The sequence below is a fragment of the Tachypleus tridentatus genome, chromosome 7 (genome assembly GCF_004210375.1).
Source record: "Tachypleus tridentatus isolate NWPU-2018 chromosome 7, ASM421037v1, whole genome shotgun sequence".
Lineage (NCBI taxonomy): Eukaryota > Metazoa > Arthropoda > Merostomata > Xiphosura > Limulidae > Tachypleus > Tachypleus tridentatus.
In genome coordinates, this window is record NC_134831.1 from 110107708 (window position 1) to 110127610 (window position 19903).

The 19903-nt window shown below is 26.8% G+C and overlaps 1 pseudogene across 1 annotated transcript in view; it reads left to right on the top strand.

The window, feature by feature from the left end:
* LOC143258083 (major facilitator superfamily domain-containing protein 4A-like) overlaps positions 1-19903 on the top strand; it is a 42098-nt pseudogene that overhangs the window by 10359 nt on the left and 11836 nt on the right. Inside the window, exons 5-8 of the transcript XR_013032135.1 lie at positions 4414-4505; positions 15680-15760; positions 16481-16628; positions 17469-17539. The product of XR_013032135.1 is annotated as a major facilitator superfamily domain-containing protein 4A-like (transcript). The remainder of the gene's footprint in view (positions 1-4413; positions 4506-15679; positions 15761-16480; positions 16629-17468; positions 17540-19903) is intronic.

Below are 19903 nucleotides of genomic sequence, written 5' to 3' on the forward strand. Positions count from 1 at the left end.
AATAAACAACCAACAATCATTCATGTACAATACACTATACTTATGTTTGAGCACAATATTAATAAACAACCAACAATCATTCATGTACAATACACTATACTTATGTTTGAGCACAATATTAATAAACAACCAACAATCATTCATGTACAATACACTATACTTATGTTTGAGCACAATATTAATAAACAACCAACAATCTTTCATGTACAATACACAATACTTATGTTTGAGCAGAATATTAATAAACAACCAACAATCATTCATGTACATTACACTATACTTATGTTTGAGCACAATATTAATAAACAACCAACAATCATTCATGTACAATACACTATACTTATGTTTGAGCACAATATTAATAAACAACCAACAATCATTCATGTACAATACACTATACTTATGTTTGAGCACAATATTAATAAACAACCAACCATCATTCATGTACAATACACTATACTTATGTTTGAGCACAATATTAATAAACAACCAACAATCATTCATGTACAATACACTATACTTATGTTTGAGCACAATATTAATAAACAACCAACAATCATTCATGTACAATACACTATACTTATGTTTGAGCACAATATTAATAAACAACCAACCATCATTCATGTACAATACACTATACTTATGTTTGAGCACAATATTAATAAACAACCAACAATCATTTATGTACAATACACTATACTTATGTTTGAGCACAGTATTAATAAACAACCAACAATCATTCATGTACAATACACTATACTTATGTTTGAGCACAATATTAATAAACAACCAACAATCATCCATGTACATTACACTATACTTATGTTTGAGCACAATATTAATAAACAACCAACAATCATTCATGTACAATAGACTATACTTATGTTTGAGCACAATATTAATAAACAACCAACAATCATTCATGTACAATACACTATACTTATGTTTGAGCACAATATTAATAAACAATCAACCATCATTCATGTACAATACACTATACTTATGTTTGAGCACAATATTAATAAACAACCAACAATCATTCATGTACAATACACTATACTTATGTTTGAGCACAGTATTAATAAACAACCAACAATCATTCATGTACAATACACTATACTTATGTTTGAGCACAATATTAATAAACAACCAACAATCATTCATGTACAATACACTATACTTATGTTTGAGCACAATATTAATAAACAACCAACAATCATTCATGTACAATACACTATACTTATGTTTGAGCACAATATTAATAAACAACCAACAATCTTTCATGTACAATACACAATACTTATGTTTGAGCACAATATTAATAAACAACCAACAATCATTCATGTACATTACACTATACTTATGTTTGAGCACAATATTAATAAACAACCAACAATCATTCATGTACAATACACTATACTTATGTTTGAGCACAATATTAATAAACAACCAACAATCATTCATGTACAATACACTATACTTATGTTTGAGCACAATATTAATAAACAACCAACAATCATTCATGTACAATACACTATACTTATGTTTGAGCACAATATTAATAAACAACCAACAATCATTCATGTACAATACACTATACTTATGTTTGAGGCACAATATTAATAAACAACCAACAATCATTCATTTACAATACACTATACTTATGTTTGAGCACAATATTAATAAACAACCAACCATCATTCATGTACATTACACTATACTTATGTTTGAGCACAATATTAATAAACAACCAACAATCATTCATGTACAATACACTATACTTATGTTTGAGCACAATATTAATAAACAACCAACAATCATTCATTTACAATACACTATACTTATGTTTGAGCACAATATTAATAAACAACCAACAATCATTCATGTACAATACACTATACTTATGTTTGAGCACAGTATTAATAAACAACCAACAATCATTCATGTACAATACACTATACTTATGTTTGAGCACAATATTAATAAACAACCAACAATCATTCATGTACAATACACTATACTTATGTTTGAGCACAATATTAATAAACAACCAACAATCATCCATGTACATTACACTATACTTATGTTTGAGCACAATATTAATAAACAACCAACAATCATTCATGTACAATAGACTATTTTTATGTTTGAGCACAATATTAATAAACAACCAACAATCATTCATGTACAATACACGATACTTATGTTTGAGCACAATATTAATAAACAACCAACAATCATTCATGTACAATACACTATACTTATGTTTGAGCACAATATTAATAAACAACCAACCATCATTCATGTACAATACACTATACTTATGTTTGAGCACAATATTAATAAACAACCAACAATCATTCATGTACAATACACTATACTTATGTTTGAGCACAGTATTAATAAACAACCAACAATCATTCATGTACAATACACTATACTTATGTTTGAGCACAATATTAATAAACAACCAACAATCATCCATATACATTACACTATACTTATGTTTGAGCACAATATTAATAAACAACCAACAATCATTCATGTACAATACACTATACTTATGTTTGAGCACAGTATTAATAAACAATTAACAATCATTCATGTACAATACACTATACTTATGTTTGAGCACAATATTAATAAACAACCAACAATCATCCATATACATTACACTATACTTATGTTTGAGCACAATATTAATAAACAACCAACAATCATTCATGTACAATAGACTATACTTATGTTTGAGCACAATATTAATAAACAACCAACAATCATTCATGTACAATACACTATACTTATGTTTGAGCACAATATTAATAAACAACCAACAATCATTCATGTACAATACACTATACTTATGTTTGAGCACAATATTAATAAACAACCAACCATCATTCATGTACAATACACTATACTTATGTTTGAGCACAATATTAATAAACAACCAACAATCATTCTTGTACAATACACTATACTTATGTTTGAGCACAGTATTAATAAACAACCAACAATCATTCATATACAATACACTATACTTATGTTTGAGCACAATATTAATAAACAACCAACAATCATTCATGTACAATACACTATACTTATGTTTGAGCACAATATTAATAAACAACCAACAATCATTCATGTACAATACACTATACTTATGTTTGAGCACAATATTAATAAACAACCAACAATCTTTCATGTACAATACACTATACTTATGTTTGAGCAGAATATTAATAAACAACCAACAATCATTCATGTACATTACACTATACTTATGTTTGAGCACAATATTAATAAACAACCAACAATCATTCATGTACAATACACTATACTTATGTTTGAGCACAATATTAATAAACAACCAACAATCATTCATGTACAATACACTATACTTATGTTTGAGCACAATATTAATAAACAACCAACAATCATTCATGTACAATACACTATACTTATGTTTGAGCACAATATTAATAAACAACCAACAATCATTCATGTACAATACACTATACTTATGTTTGAGCACAATATTAATAAACAACCAACAATCATTCATGTACAATACACTATACTTATGTTTAAAAAACAGTTATTGAAGAACATACAAACATTCGTGTACAATACATTCCAGTGATGTCTAAATACACTACTAATAGAGAACATACAAACATTCGTGTACAATACATTCCAGTGATGTCTAAATACACTACTAATAGAGAACATACAAACATTCGTGTACAATACATTCCAGTTATGTTTAAATACACTACTAATAGAGAACATACAAACATTCGTGTACAATACATTCCAGTGATGTCTAAATACACTATTAATAGAGAACATACAAACATTCGTGTACAATACATTCCAGTGATGTCTAAATACACTATTAATAGAGAACATACAAACATTCGTGTACAATACATTCCAGTGATGTCTAAATACACTATTAATAGAGAACACGCAAACATTCCGGTATAATACACTCCAGTTATGTTTAAATAACCTATTAATGTAGACCATATAAACATTCGTGTACAATACATTCCAGTGATGTCTAAATACACTATTAATAGAGAACATACAAACATTCGTGTACAATACATTCCAGTGATGTCTAAATACACTATTAATAGAGAACACGCAAACATTCCGGTATAATACACTCCAGTTATGTTTAAATAACCTATTAATGTAGACCATATAAACATTCATGTACACTTTAATAGTTTTTCTTCACACGGTATCAGACAGTAGGTGTCGTTCTTCAATGTACTCCATAGAAAGGAACTTTCTTATTGTCATATTAAATGTATGGAATTCAACTCTTTAGAATTAAAAGAAGCAGTGAACCTCATTTTCAACAACGTGGTGTAAATCCCTGATGTTTCTCTCTACTTACAGGCAGGTTATGGGGTTATATCTACTCCTACGCTGTTAGGGGTCCAGCAGGATTTGAGAGGTCCCAAGCAGCATACCTGAATGCTTTGTTTTGGGTACGTTTAGGGTTTACTTTCTTTTTTTCCGTTGTTTATGGACATCAATTTTTCATGTAATATTTGATAATAATGAAACCTGAATGTAGAATTTTAAATGAAAGTCTATTTCTTTGTTCATCATTGTGTATTTTGTTATTTGTACAGGTTATTACGAGAAATAAATAAAAGGTTTATAATTATTTTTATTTATGAAGATATTTCAACTTTTTTTATTATTTGTATAATTAAATTCTCGTATATTTTTTGAAAGTATAAAACATTCTATGAGGTAATTTGTACTGAGAGAAAACCGTATTTAGAAAAATTGTTTTTCAAAATCTGAATTGAAACAGCACTTTTAGACTTAATAATTAGCATAAAAACTGCTATATAACATGAACATAAGGTTCTGAGAAATGATGAGAAGTTATAAAAATGTGATAATTTTATATTTATTTCATTCATTAAACTGTATTGTGTATTTTATTGTTTTATTGAGAAACGTCTAGTGTTTAGTTTATTATTTCATTCATTAAACTGTATTGTGTATTTTACTGTTTTATTGAGAAACGTCTAGTGTTTGGTTTAATATTTCATTCATTAAACTGTATTGTGTATTTTATTGTTTTATTGAGAAACGTTTAGTGTTTGGTTTATTATTTCGTTCATTAAACTGTATTATGTATTTTACTGTTTTATTGAGAAACGTCTAGTGTTTGGTTTATTATTTCATTCATTAAACTGTATTGTGTATTTTATTGTTTTATTGAGAAACGTCTAGTATTTGGTTTATTATTTCATTCATTAAACTGTATTGTGTATTTTATTGTTTTATTGAGAAACGTCTAGTGTTTGGTTTATTATTTCATTCATTAAACTGTATTGTGTATTTTATTGTTTTATTGAGAAACGTCTAGTGTTTAGTTTATTATTTCATTCATTAAACTGTATTGTGTATTTTATTGTTTTATTGAGAAACGTCTAGTGTTTGGTTTAATATTTCATTCATTAAACTGTATTGTGTATTTTATTGTTTTATTGAGAAACGTTTAGTGTTTGGTTTATTATTATATTCATTAAACTGTATTATGTATTTTATTGTTTTGTTGAGAAACCTCTAGTGTTTGGTTTATTATTTCATTCATTAAACTGTATTGTGTATTTTATTGTTTTGTTGAGAAACGTCTAGTGTTTGGTTTAATATTTCATTCATTAAACTGTATTGTGTATTTTATTGTTTTATTGAGAAACGTCTAGTGTTTGGTTTATTATTTCATTCATTAAACTGTATTGTGTATTTTATTGTTTTATTGAGAAACGTCTAGTGTTTGGTTTAATATTTCATTCATTAAACTGTATTGTGTATTTTATTGTTTTATTGAGAAACGTCTAGTGTTTGGTTTAATATTTCATTCATTAAACTGTATTGTGTATTTTATTGTTTTATTGAGAAACGTCTAATGTTTGATTTATTATTTCATTCACTAAACTGTATTGTGTATTTTATTGCTTTGTTGAGGAACGTCTAGTGTTTGGTTTATTATTTCATTCATTAAACTGTATTGTGTATTTTATTGTTTTGTTGAGAAACGTCTAGTGTTTGGTTTATTATTTCATTCACTAAACTGTATTGTGTATTTTATTGTTTTATTGAGAAACGTCTAGTGTTTGGTTTAATATTTCATTCATTAAACTGTATTGTGTATTTTATTGTTTTATTGAGAAACGTTTAGTGTTTGGTTTATTATTTCATTCATTAAACTGTATTGTGTATTTTATTGTTTTATTGAGAAACGTCTAGTGTTTGGTTTATTATTTCATTCATTAAACTGTATTGTGTATTTTATTGTTTTGTTGAGAAACGTCTAGTGTTTGGTTTATTATTTCATTCACTAAACTGTATTGTGTATTTTATTGTTTTATTGAGAAACGTCTAGTGTTTGGTTTAATATTTCATTCATTAAACTGTATTGTGTATTTTATTGTTTTATTGAGAAACGTTTAGTGTTTGGTTTATTATTATATTCATTAAACTGTATTATGTATTTTATTGTTTTGTTGAGAAACCTCTAGTGTTTGGTTTATTATTTCATTCATTAAACTGTATTGTGTATTTTATTGTTTTGTTGAGAAACCTCTAGTGTTTGGTTTAATATTTCATTCATTAAACTGTATTGTGTACTTTATTGTTTTGTTGAGAAACGTCTAGTGTTTGGTATATTATTTCATTCATTAAACTGTATTGTGTATTTTATTGTTTTATTGAGAAACGTCTAGTGTTTGGTTTAATATTTCATTCATTAAACTGTATTGTGTATTTTATTGTTTTATTGAGAAACGTTTAGTGTTTGGTTTATTATTTCGTTCATTAAACTGTATTATGTATTTTACTGTTTTATTGAGAAACGTCTAGTGTTTGGTTTATTATTTCATTCATTAAACTGTATTGTGTATTTTATTGTTTTATTGAGAAACGTCTAGTATTTGGTTTATTATTTCATTCATTAAACTGTATTGTGTATTTTATTGTTTTATTGAGAAACGTCTAGTGTTTGGTTTATTATTTCATTCATTAAACTGTATTGTGTATTTTATTGTTTTGTTGAGAAACGTCTAGTGTTTGGTTTATTATTTCATTCACTAAACTGTATTGTGTATTTTATTGTTTTATTGAGAAACGTCTAGTGTTTGGTTTAATATTTCATTCATTAAACTGTATTGTGTACTTTATTGTTTTGTTGAGAAACGTCTAGTGTTTGGTTTATTATTTCATTCATTAAACTGTATTGTGTATTTTATTGTTTTATTGAGAAACGTCTAGTGTTTGGTTTAATATTCCATTCATTAAACTGTATTGTGTATTTTATTGTTTTATTGAGAAACGTCTAGTGTTTAGTTTAATATTTCATTCATTAAACTGTATTGTGTATTTTATTGTTTTGTTGAGAAACGTCTAGTGTTTGGTTTAATATTTCATTCATTAAACTGTATTGTGTATTTTATTGTTTTATTGAGAAACGTCTGGTGTTTGGTTTATTATTTCATTCATTAAACTGTATTGTGTATTTTATTGTTTTATTGAGAAACGTCTAGTGTTTGGTTTAATATTTCATTCATTAAACTGTATTGTGTATTTTATTGTTTTATTGAGAAACGTCTAGTGTTTGGTTTATTATTTCATTCATTAAACTGTATTGTGTATTTTATTGTTTTGTTGAGAAACCTCTAGTGTTTGGTTTAATATTTCATTCATTAAACTGTATTGTGTACTTTATTGTTTTGTTGAGAAACGTCTAGTGTTTGGTATATTATTTCATTCATTAAACTGTATTGTGTATTTTATTGTTTTATTGAGAAACGTCTAGTGTTTGGTTTAATATTTCATTCATTAAACTGTATTGTGTATTTTATTGTTTTATTGAGAAACGTTTAGTGTTTGGTTTATTATTTCGTTCATTAAACTGTATTATGTATTTTACTGTTTTATTGAGAAACGTCTAGTGTTTGGTTTATTATTTCATTCATTAAACTGTATTGTGTATTTTATTGTTTTATTGACAAACGTCTAGTATTTGGTTTATTATTTCATTCATTAAACTGTATTGTGTATTTTATTGTTTTATTGAGAAACGTCTAGTGTTTGGTTTATTATTTCATTCATTAAACTGTATTGTGTATTTTATTGTTTTGTTGAGAAACGTCTAGTGTTTGGTTTATTATTTCATTCACTAAACTGTATTGTGTATTTTATTGTTTTATTGAGAAACGTCTAGTGTTTGGTTTAATATTTCATTCATTAAACTGTATTGTGTATTTTATTGTTTTATTGAGAAACGTTTAGTGTTTGGTTTATTATTATATTCATTAAACTGTATTATGTATTTTATTGTTTTGTTGAGAAACCTCTAGTGTTTGGTGTATTATTTCATTCATTAAACTGTATTGTGTATTTTATTGTTTTGTTGAGAAACCTTTAGTGTTTGGTTTAATATTTCATTCATTAAACTGTATTGTGTACTTTATTGTTTTGTTGAGAAACGTCTAGTGTTTGGTTTATTATTTCATTCATTAAACTGTATTGTGTATTTTATTGTTTTATTGAGAAACGTCTAGTGTTTGGTTTAATATTTCATTCATTAAACTGTATTGTGTATTTTATTGTTTTATTGAGAAACGTCTAGTGTTTAGTTTAATATTTCATTCATTAAACTGTATTGTGTATTTTATTGTTTTGTTGAGAAACGTCTAGTGTTTGGTTTAATATTTCATTCATTAAACTGTATTGTGTATTTTATTGTTTTATTGAGAAACGTCTGGTGTTTGGTTTATTATTTCATTCATTAAACTGTATTGTGTATTTTATTGTTTTATTGAGAAACGTCTAGTGTTTGGTTTAATATTTCATTCATTAAACTGTATTGTGTATTTTATTGTTTTATTGAGAAACGTCTAGTGTTTGGTTTATTATTTCATTCATTAAACTGTATTGTGTATTTTATTGTTTTATTGAGAAACGTCTTGTGTTTGGTTTATATTTCATTCATTAAACTGTAATGTGTATTTTATTGTTTTATTGAGAAACGTCTAGTGTTTGGTTTAATATTTCATTCATTAAACTGTATTGTGTATTTTATTGTTTTATTGAGAAACGTCTTGTGTTTGGTTTATTATTTCATTCATTAAACTGTATTGTGTATTTTATTGTTTTATTGAGAAACGTCTAGTGTTTGGTTTATTATTTCATTCAATAAACTGTATTGTGTATTTTATTGTTTTATTGACAAACGTCTAGTGTTTGGTTTAATATTTCATTCATTAAACTGTATTGTGTATTTTATTGTTTTATTGAGAAACGTCTAGTGTTTGGTTTAATATTTCATTCATTAAACTGTATTGTGTATTTTATTGTTTTATTGAGAAACGTCTAGTGTTTAGTTTATTATTTCATTCATTAAACTGTATTGTGTATTTTATTGTTTTATTGAGAAACGTCTAATGTTTGATTTATTATTTCATTTACTAAACTGTATTGTGTATTTTATTGCTTTGTTGAGAAACGTCTAGTGTTTGGTTTATTATTTCATTCATTAAACTGTATTGTGTATTTTATTGGTTTATTGAGAAACGTCTAGTGTTTGGTTTAATATTTCATTCATTAAACTGTATTGTGTATTTTATGGTTTTATTGAGAAACCTCTAGTGTTTGGTTTATTATTTCATTCATTAAACTGTATTGTGTATTTTATTGTTTTGTTGAGAAACGTCTAGTGTTTGGTTTATTATTTCATTCACTAAACTGTATTGTGTATTTTATTGTTTTATTGAGAAACGTCTAGTGTTTGGTTTAATATTTCATTCATTAAACTGTATTGTGTATTTTATTGTTTTATTGAGAAACGTTTAGTGTTTGGTTTATTATTATATTCATCAAACTGTATTATGTATTTTATTGTTTTGTTGAGAAACCTCTAGTGTTTGGTTTATTATTTCATTCATTAAACTGTATTGTGTACTTTATTGTTTTGTTGAGAAACGTCTAGTGTTTGGTTTATTATTTCATTCATTAAACTGTATTGTGTATTTTATTGTTTTATTGAGAAACGTCTAGTGTTTGGTTTAATATTTCATTCATTAAACTGTATTGTGTATTTTATTGTTTTATTGAGAAACGTCTAGTGTTTAGTTTAATATTTCATTCATTAAACTGTATTGTGTATTTTATTGTTTTGTTGAGAAACGTCTAGTGTTTGGTTTAATATTTCATTCATTAAACTGTATTGTGTATTTTATTGTTTTATTGAGAAACGTCTGGTGTTTGGTTTATTATTTCATTCATTAAACTGTATTGTGTATTTTATTGTTTTATTGAGAAACGTCTAGTGTTTGGTTTAATATTTCATTCATTAAACTGTATTGTGTATTTTATTGTTTTATTGAGAAACGTCTAGTGTTTGGTTTATTATTTCATTCATTAAACTGTATTGTGTATTTTATTGTTTTATTGAGAAACGTCTTGTGTTTGGTTTTATATTTCATTCATTAAACTGTAATGTGTATTTTATTGTTTTATTGAGAAACGTCTAGTGTTTGGTTTAATATTTCATTCATTAAACTGTATTGTGTATTTTATTGTTTTATTGAGAAACGTCTTGTGTTTGGTTTATTATTTCATTCATTAAACTGTATTGTGTATTTTATTGTTTTATTGAGAAACGTCTAGTGTTTGGTTTATTATTTCATTCAATAAACTGTATTGTGTATTTTATTGTTTTATTGACAAACGTCTAGTGTTTGGTTTAATATTTCATTCATTAAACTGTATTGTGTATTTTATTGTTTTATTGAGAAATGTCTAGTGTTTAGTTTAATATTTCATTCATTAAACTGTATTGTGTATTTTATTGTTTTATTGAGAAACGTCTAGTGTTTGGTTTAATATTTCATTCATTAAACTGTATTGTGTATTTTATTGTTTTATTGAGAAACGTCTAGTGTTTGGTTTAATATTTCATTCATTAAACTGTATTGTGTATTTTATTGTTTTATTGAGAAACGTCTAGTGTTTAGTTTATTATTTCATTCATTAAACTGTATTGTGTATTTTATTGTTTTATTGAGAAACGTCTAATGTTTGATTTATTATTTCATTTACTAAACTGTATTGTGTATTTTATTGCTTTGTTGAGAAACGTCTAGTGTTTGGTTTATTATTTCATTCATTAAACTGTATTGTGTATTTTATTGGTTTATTGAGAAACGTCTAGTGTTTGGTTTAATATTTCATTCATTAAACTGTATTGTGTATTTTATGGTTTTATTGAGAAACCTCTAGTGTTTGGTTTAATATTTCATTCATTAAACTGTATTGTGTATTTTATTGTTTTGTTGAGAAACGTCTAGTGTTTGGTTTAATATTTCATTCATTAAACTGTATTGTGTATTTTATTGTTTTATTGAGAAACGTCTAGTGTTTGGTTTAATATTTCATTCATTAAACTGTATTGTATATTTTATTGTTTTGTTGAGAAACGTCTAGTGTTTGGTTTAATATTTCATTCATTAAACTGTATTGTGTATTTTATTGTTTTGTTGAGAAACGTCTAGTGTTTGGTTCAATATTTCATTCATTAAACTGTATTGTGTATTTTATTGTTTTGTTGAGAAACGTCTAGTGGTTGGTTTATTATTTCATTCATTAAACTGTATTGTGTATTTTATTGTTTTATTGAGAAACGTTTAGTGTTTGGTTTATTATTTCGTTCATTAAACTGTATTATGTATTTTACTGTTTTATTGAGAAACGTCTAGTGTTTGGTTTATTATTTCATTCATTAAACTGTTTTGTGTATTTTATTGTTTTATTGAGAAACGTCTAGTATTTGGTTTATTATTTCATTCATTAAACTGTATTGTGTATTTTATTGTTTTATTGAGAAACGTCTAGTGTTTGGTTTATTATTTCATTCATTAAACTGTATTGTGTATTTTATTGTTTTGTTGAGAAACGTCTAGTGTTTGGTTTATTATTTCATTCACTAAACTGTATTGTGTATTTTATTGTTTTATTGAGAAACGTCTAGTGTTTGGTTTAATATTTCATTCATTAAACTGTATTGTGTATTTTATTGTTTTATTGAGAAACGTTTAGTGTTTGGTTTATTATTATATTCATCAAACTGTATTATGTATTTTATTGTTTTGTTGAGAAACCTCTAGTGTTTGGTTTATTATTTCATTCATTAAACTGTATTGTGTATTTTATTGTTTTGTTGAGAAACCTTTAGTGTTTGGTTTAATATTTCATTCATTAAACTGTATTGTGTACTTTATTGTTTTGTTGAGAAACGTCTAGTGTTTGGTTTATTATTTCATTCATTAAACTGTATTGTGTATTTTATTGTTTTATTGAGAAACGTCGAGTGTTTGGTTTAATATTTCATTCATTAAACTGTATTGTGTATTTTATTGTTTTATTGAGAAACGTCTAGTGTTTAGTTTAATATTTCATTCATTAAACTGTATTGTGTATTTTATTGTTTTGTTGAGAAACGTCTAGTGTTTGGTTTAATATTTCATTCATTAAACTGTATTGTGTATTTTATTGCTTTATTGAGAAACGTCTGGTGTTTGGTTTATTATTTCATTCATTAAACTGTATTGTGTATTTTATTGTTTTATTGAGAAACGTCTAGTGTTTGGTTTAATATTTCATTCATTAAACTCTATTGTGTATTTTATTGTTTTATTGAGAAACGTCTAGTGTTTGGTTTATTATTTCATTCATTAAACTGTATTGTGTATTTTATTGTTTTATTGAGAAACGTCTAGTGTTTGGTTTAATATTTCATTCATTAAACTGTATTGTGTATTTTATTGTTTTATTGAGAAACGTCTAGTGTTTGGTTTAATATTTCATTCATTAAACTGTATTGTGTATTTTATTGTTTTATTGAGAAACGTCTAGTGTTTAGTTTATTATTTCATTCATTAAACTGTATTGTGTATTTTATTGTTTTATTGAGAAACGTCTAATGTTTGATTTATTATTTCATTTACTAAACTGTATTGTATATTTTATTGCTTTGTTGAGAAACGTCTAGTGTTTGGTTTATTATTTCATTCATTAAACTGTATTGTGTATTTTATTGGTTTATTGAGAAACGTCTAGTGTTTGGTTTAATATTTCATTCATTAAACTGTATTGTGTATTTTATGGTTTTATTGAGAAACCTCTAGTGTTTGGTTTAATATTTCATTCATTAAACTGTATTGTGTATTTTATTGTTTTGTTGAGAAACGTCTAGTGTTTGGTTTAATATTTCATTCATTAAACTGTATTGTGTATTTTATTGTTTTATTGAGAAACGTCTAGTGTTTGGTTTAATATTTCATTCATTAAACTGTATTGTGTATTTTATTGTTTTGTTGAGAAACGTCTAGTGTTTGGTTTAATATTTCATTCATTAAACTGTATTGTGTATTTTATTGTTTTGTTGAGAAACGTCTAGTGTTTGGTTTAATATTTCATTCATTAAACTGTATTGTGTATTTTATTGTTTTGTTGAGAAACGTCTAGTGTTTGGTTTATTATTTCATTCATTAAACTGTATTGTGTATTTTATTGTTTTATTGAGAAACGTCTAGTGTTTGGTTTATTATTTCATTCATTAAACTGTATTGTGTATTTTATTGTTTTGTTGAGAAACGTCTTGTGTTTGGTTTATTATTTCATTCATTAAACTGTATTGTGTATTTTATTGTTTTATTGAGAAACGTCTAGTGTTTGGTTTATTATTTCATTCAATAAACTGTATTGTGTATTTTATTGTTTTATTGAGAAACGTCTAGTGTTTGGTTTAATATTTCATTCATTAAACTGTATTGTGTATTTTATTGTTTTATTGAGAAACGTCTAGTGTTTAGTTTAATATTTCATTCATTAAACTGTATTGTGTATTTTATTGTTTTATTGAGAAACGTCTAGTGTTTGGTTTAATATTTGATTCATTAAACTGTATTGTGTATTTTATTGTTTTATTGAGAAACGTCTAGTGTTTGGTTTAATATTTCATTCATTAAACTGTATTGTGTATTTTATTGTTTTATTGAGAAACGTCTAGTGTTTAGTTTATTATTTCATTCATTAAACTGTATTGTGTATTTTATTGTTTTATTGAGAAACGTCTAATGTTTGATTTATTATTTCATTTACTAAACTGTATTGTGTATTTTATTGCTTTGTTGAGAAACGTCTAGTGTTTGGTTTATTATTTCATTCATTAAACTGTATTGTGTATTTTATTGGTTTATTGAGAAACGTCTAGTGTTTGGTTTAATATTTCATTCATTAAACTGTATTGTGTATTTTATGGTTTTATTGAGAAACCTCTAGTGTTTGGTTTAATATTTCATTCATTAAACTGTATTGTGTATTTTATTGTTTTGTTGAGAAACGTCTAGTGTTTGGTTTATTATTTCATTCATTAAACTGTATTGTGTATTTTATTGTTTTGTTGAGAAACGTCTTGTGTTTGGTTTATTATTTCATTCATTAAACTGTATTGTGTATTTTATTGTTTTATTGAGAAACGTCTATTGTTTGGTTTATTTTTTCATTCAATAAACTGTATTGTGTATTTTATTGTGTTATTGAGAAACGTCTAGTGTTTGGTTTAATATTTCATTCATTAAACTGTATTGTGTATTTTATTGTTTTATTGAGAAACGTCTAGTGTTTAGTTTAATATTTCATTCATTAAACTGTATTGTGTATTTTATTGTTTTATTGAGAAACGTCTAGTGTTTGGTTTAATATTTCATTCATTAAACTGTATTGTGTATTTTATTGTTTTATTGAGAAACGTCTAGTGTTTAGTTTATTATTTCATTCATTAAACTGTATTGTGTATTTTATTGTTTTATTGAGAAACGTCTAATGTTTGATTTATTATTTCATTTACTAAACTGTATTGTGTATTTTATTGCTTTGTTGAGAAACGTCTAGTGTTTGGTTTATTATTTCATTCATTAAACTGTATTGTGTATATTATTGGTTTATTGAGAAACGTCTAGTGTTTGGTTTAATATTTCATTCATTAAACTGTATTGTGTATTTTATGGTTTTATTGAGAAACCTCTAGTGTTTGGTTTAATATTTCATTCATTAAACTGTATTGTGTATTTTATTGTTTTGTTGAGGAATGTCTAGTGTTTGGTTTAATATTTCATTCATTAAACTGTATTGTGTATTTTATTGTTTTATTGAGAAACGTCTAGTGTTTGGTTTAATATTTCATTCATTAAACTGTATTGTATATTTTATTGTTTTGTTGAGAAACGTCTAGTGTTTGGTTTAATATTTCATTCATTAAACTGTATTGTGTATTTTATTGTTTTGTTGAGAAACGTCTAGTGTTTGGTTCAATATTTCATTCATTAAACTGTATTGTGTATTTTATTGTTTTGTTGAGAAACGTCTAGTGTTTGGTTCAATATTTCATTCAATAAACTGTATTGTGTACTTTATTGTTTTATTGAGAAACGTCTAGCGTTTGGTTTATTCGGATCATGAGAATGGTGGGTTGCATTCATCAAAGGAACATTTCTAAAAGTAAGTGTGATTTTCGATAAAACATTTATTATATAAAACGATACGCGTCGCTGTTTCGAATATATCTTCGTTAATTTTTCAGGGGATGTTTGCTGGTGGGCGACTTATATCTATTGCTTTGGCAACAAAGCTTTCACCATCCTTTATGTTGCTAGGTAACACTGTAAGTATTTACCTGTGCATCGAAACCTAATTTCCAAATGGGATTATGATAAATATAACATACACTAAACATCTGTAACACCAGATTCAATTCATCGCTGTGATATATAACAGTTACAGTGAAACTTTAAAACGGTTTACTTTGTTGTTGTGATACACTTTTAAGAAATGATGCACGAAAAATGAACACAACGAATATTGTTTATAATTTAACAATAACATAAACAAGGTTCATTGTTTATAATTTAACAATAACATAAACAAGGTTCATTGTTTATAATTTAACAATGTCATTGTGGATAATTTAACAATGAACACAACCAGATTAGGAATATGTATATAAATAACAATGACACTGTGTCATTTGTAAAGAACACGTAAATCGGTAAGACCTCGAAGTTAGCTCAGTGAATAAACAAAGTAAAACGTAAGTAATAAAGCATTATTCATGCTTCCGTTAAGAAAGTCAGAGTACAATGCAATGTTTTTTATTTGCAAATATTTGAAATAATAACTCAACGAATTAAACCTGAGAGTACTACCAAATACGAATCAATACAAATAAACTATAGCACAATGGTTTAGTGTGTATCGATGTTTTGTTATAACCTGTTTCTGTGTTATGAATGTTACACTGTAACGTTACTCTATGTTTTCATGGTTTTTAAGACTAATCATGTCTTGTTAATTGCTAACCACTAGCTCTCTTCTGATTTCCCAGATTGGCTGCACCATAGGGATGACCTTAATGGTCAGTTTCCCGACCAGCCAGAACATCCTCATCGTTGGAACTTGTCTACTGGGTGGTTTCATGAGTAGTGTGTTTCCTACATCCCTCTCTCTTACGGAACAATATATTAACATTACTCGTAAGTCGGAGACTGTTAACATGGTGTTCACACTGGTTTTTAGACAGTTTCTACTTTCTTGTTTTATTATACATTCTAAGATCAGTTTGTTTTGTCTTTGGATAATTTAAAATTTTATCTCTGTTACAGGACAAGCATTCTTTAAATTCAGCACAAAACTACACAATGAGCTATCTGTATTGTGTCAGCTATGGGTATCGAAACTCGATTTTTATTGGTATAAGTCTACTGACTTATTGTTAAGTCGTTGGGACTACACAATAAGCTGGTATATCTTTAAGTGGAACCACTTTATTATTACTCTTTAAACATTACTGTTATAGCGTTGCTAAGCGAACTAAGCCAATTAAATCGAGGGATTGTGGTTCGCAACTCGTCACCTAAAGCAACGCTATAACAGTAACGTTTAAATTCCATTATTTGCTCAGACAAGAATAGTCCGAGAGTTGGCATTGGATGCTGTTAAATAGCATGCCTTCCCTCTGGTGTATCAGCTCAGAATCGGGAAGACGGCAGTGTATAGATAGCGTTTGTGTAGCTTTGCTCCAAAATTCCTAAAGAAAGAAATCGCACATTAAGGATAAGTCTTGGAGTATCGAGATTCGAACCTTCAACCAATCTTTAATGTACGTGTAATCGAAAGAACTGGAATAACCAGAAACGACTAGGATTTCTGCTGTATTCATCCGTTTATTTCAGTAACCAACTTAATCTTTGTAATAGTTGTTTTCTAAAAGTAAAGATATAGTCATGTGTGTTCAGTTTAGAATAGAAATGAATGAAAGTTAAGTGAAGAATGTTTGTTATTATTCATAACAAAAGTCTTGCACCTTGTTTCAGCAACCATCACAAGTTTTCTAGTGTTTGGGGCAGCGTCAGGAGAAATGACAATGCCGGTCATTATTGGACACGTGAGTTCGTCAATTTTAACAGAACTTGGTTTTTAAAGTGTACAGTTATCTTTATATGACCACTCGAAAACTCTGAGTCGACACTTTTCTCAATTACTTGGCTATACGAGAAATAATTATTTAATGATATTACGAAACTAACCACTAGATGTCAGGCTATATCGACGTCATAACGTTGGATTAACTGCTGCACGTTCTTTAATGTTTAATTCAAAATTGTCAGGTCGTCTTCAGAAGTCTGCGGTTTAAAACAGAAACATCTGATCAAATGAGTAGTAAGGGCTGTCGGTTCATGTTGAGAGATATCAGTCACAGACACATTAGGTCACTTGTCAACCTCATTCCGAGGTCGTCGTTTTATGACCTGATGTTGTTTTCTTGCCAGAGGTGGATTTTGTTAGTGAAACATAGTCGCTGTCTTTAGTGTTGCAAGTAAGGCTTGAATTACTGGTAGCGTCTCTGAAAACTTAGACGATAACACTAGAATCATTCAAGAAAATAGTCTCAGATTTTACACTAAGTATTGAAACATAAGATATATAGTAGTAAAGTAGAACTTCTGTGTTGATTCATAGTATGAAACACAGCATATATAGTAGTAAAGTAGAACTTCTGTGTTGATTCATAGTATGAAACACAGCATATATAGTAGTAAAGTAGAACTTCTGTGTTGATTCATAGTATGAAACACAGCATATATAGTAGTAAAGTAGAACTTCCGTGTTGATTCATAGTATGAAACACAGCATATATAGTAGTAAAGTAGAACTTCTGTGTTGATTCATAGTATGAAACACAGCATATATAGTAGTAAAGTAGAACTTCTGTGTTTATTCATAGTATGAAACACAGCATATATATTAGTAAAGTAAAACTTCAGTCCTGATTCATAGTATGAAACAGAGCATATATAGTAGTAAAGTAGAACTTCTGTGTTTATTCATAGTATGAAACACAGCATATATAGTAGTAAAGTAGAACTTCAGTCATGATTCATAGTATGAAACACAGAATATATAGTAGTAAAGTAGAACTTTAGTCCTGATTCCTAGTATGAAACACAGCATATATATTAGTAAAGTAGAACTTCTGTGTTTATTCATAGTATGAAACACAGCATATATATTAGTAAAGTAGAACTTCAGTCTTGATTTATGGTATGAAACACAGCATATATAGTAGTAAAGTAGAACTTCTGTGTTGATTCATAGTATGAAACACAGCATATATAGTAGTAAAGTAGAACTTCAGTCCTGATTCATAGTATGAAACACAGCATATATAGTAGTAAAGTAGAACTTCAGTTCTGATTCATAGTATGAAACACAGCATATATAGTAGTAAAGTAGAACTTCAGTTCTGATTCATAGTATGAAACACAGCATATATAGTAGTAAAGTAGAACTTCTGTGTTTATTCATAGTATGAAACACAGCATATATAGTAGTAAAGTAGAACTTCAGTCCTGATTCATAGTATGAAACACAGCATATATAGTAATAAAGTAGAACTTCAGTCCTGATTCATAGTATGAAACACAGCATATATAGTAGTAAAGTAGAACTTCAGTCCTGATTCATAGTATGAAACACAGCATATATAGTAGTAAAGTAGAACTTCAGTCCTGATTCATAGTATGAAACACAGCATATATAGTAGTAAAGTAGAACTTCAGTCCTGATTCATAGTATGAAACACAGCATATATAGTAGTAAAGTAGAACTTCTGTGTTTATTCATAGTATGAAACACAGCATATATAGTAGTAAAGTAGAACTTCAGTCCTGATTCATAGTATGAAACACAGCATATATAGTAGTAAAGTTCAGTCCTGATTCATAGTATGAAACACAGCATATAAAGTAGTAAAGTAGAACTTCAGTCCTGATTCATAGTATGAAACACAGCATATATAGTAGTAAAGTAGAACTTCAGTCCTGATTCATAGTATGAAACACAACATATATAGTAGTAAAGTAGAACTTCTGTGTTGATTCATAGTATGAAACACAGCATATATAATAGTAAAGTAGAACTTCTGTGTTTATTCATAGTATGAAACACAGCATATATATTAGTAAAGTAGAACTTCAGTCCTGATTCATAGTATGAAACACAGCATATATAGTAATAAAGTAGAACTTCAGTCCTGATTCATAGTATGAAACATGTATGAAACACAGCATATATAGTAGTAAAGTAGAACTTCAGTCGTGATTCATAGTATGAAACACAGCATATATAGTAGTAAAGTAGAACTCCAGTCCTGATTCATAGTATGAAACACAGCATATATAGTAGTAAAGTAGAATTTCAGTCCTGATTTATAGTTTGAAACACAGCATATATAGTAGTAAAGTAGAAC